Source organism: Gopherus flavomarginatus (assembly GCF_025201925.1).
Source record: "Gopherus flavomarginatus isolate rGopFla2 chromosome 13 unlocalized genomic scaffold, rGopFla2.mat.asm SUPER_13_unloc_1, whole genome shotgun sequence".
Classification (NCBI taxonomy): Eukaryota; Metazoa; Chordata; order Testudines; family Testudinidae; genus Gopherus; species Gopherus flavomarginatus.
The window spans coordinates 4,725,049-4,726,778 of record NW_026114609.1 but is presented as its reverse complement, the minus strand read 5'-3'; positions in this window follow the sequence as shown (position 1 = coordinate 4,726,778).

The window sequence follows — 1,730 nt, the reverse complement described above, 5'->3', positions numbered from 1 at the left end:
CTGCCCCCCCTCATTGAAGCAGGTGTGCAGGTTAATGGCCTGGGAACTGCAGAGTGGCAGTGGACATGGGGCTGGTTAAAAGCAGAGCAGGGGCTGACTGGGTAAGGTCTGGCTGCAGGCAGGCAAGGGGTGCAGGGCTGGCTGGAAACAGGGGAGTGTGGGCAGGCTGGCTTCAGGCAGGCCGCAGGGGGTGCAGCAGGGGTTGGCAGGGCTGGAGACAGGAGTATGGGACTGGTGGCGTCAGGTAGGGGGGTGCAGCAGGGGTGGCTGGAGACAGGGCAGGGCGGACAGTGCAGGGCTGGTGCGGGCAGGGGGTGTGTGGCAAGGGGTTGGCTGGAGAGAAGGCAGGGGGTTTGGTGGGGTTGGCTGTGGGCAGGGGGTGCAGAGCTGGCTGCAGGCAGCGGGGGGTGGGGCTGGTGCGGGCAGGGCAGGGGGTGCAGCAGAGGCAGCAGGAGCCCTGGCCCTTTAAATAGCTGCAAGCCCCCCGCTATCCCAGGGCTCTGGGGCTATTTAAAGGCCTGGGGCTCTCCTGCTTCTACCCCGCCCCAGACTTTTAAATAGCTGTGGAGAGCCCTGGGAATGCCATGGGGGCGGCGGAGCTCCGGCGGCTATTTAAAGGATGGGGTGGCAGAGGCAGCTGGAGCCCGGCCCTTAAATAGCTCCCAGAGCCCCCTGCTACCCCAGGGCTTCTGGGGGCTATTTAAAGGGCCCGGAGCTCCAGCCGGGGCATGGGGCTTGCGGCGCTCGGGCCGGAGCTCCAACCAGGGGGCACGGGGCTTGTCGCGCTCTGGCCGGAGGTCCAGATGGGGCCACGGGGCTTGAGGTGCTTCGGGCCAGAGCTCCAGCCGGGCCGCGGAGCTTTCGGTGCTCCGGCCAGAGCTCCAGCTGAGAGAGCAGGGCTGTGGGGCAGCCACGCTCCCGCCGGCACTTTGGTCAGGGGAACGGGGCCATGGAAACCCCGGAGCAGACCTGCAGCCGGGGTAAGTAAAAAAAAAATTTAAAAGGCGCCTAAAGCGTGGGGCCCTCTTAGGCGCGGGGCCCGATTCCCAGGAATCAGGCAAATCGGCCTAAAGCCGGCCCTGCTGATGGTTAGGATTCTTGCTGCTTCACCTGCTGGCCACAGGCTTGGCTCTTGTGCTTCCTACCAAACGTTTCCTCTGGCCCACATGGCGCTTGAAGAAAGGAGTGCCAGGGCTGGGATTAATAGTCAGGGCTTGGCAGGAGGGAGGAAGAGTCCCAGGCTGGAGCCCCACACACCTTCCCTCCTCTGGGCACCTAGAGCAGAGGCAGCCCAGCTCTGTCTTCTGGATACCTCAGCAGAGTAGGTGAGTTCATGTAAATACAGTCTGGTCCCAAAGCCTCCTCCCAACCCTGGTCATCAGTAGCTGCAAGGGAGAGCTCATTCACACCTCGCTTACAAATCATCATTTGAAATTCTAAGGTTGGACAACACTGCAGAAGCCAATACACCGACATTGTCAGCAAACACAACAGCTGGGTGAGGAAACTTGGCTTTGTCCAGACTTTCCAAACCTATTTTACTTTCTCAGGTACAAGTAGTTTTCAGACGTTGTATCTGCTTTTAAAGTGTGTGTTAATGTTTCCATTTCCATTCAAATTTGCAACCAATGACAACATTGGCAGCGCTGCATGTAACTAGCTGATCACTGAGGGAGGGGGTGTTGGGGAAATTCGGGGAAGGGAGTGCACAGCCCCCTGACTAGGGGGCG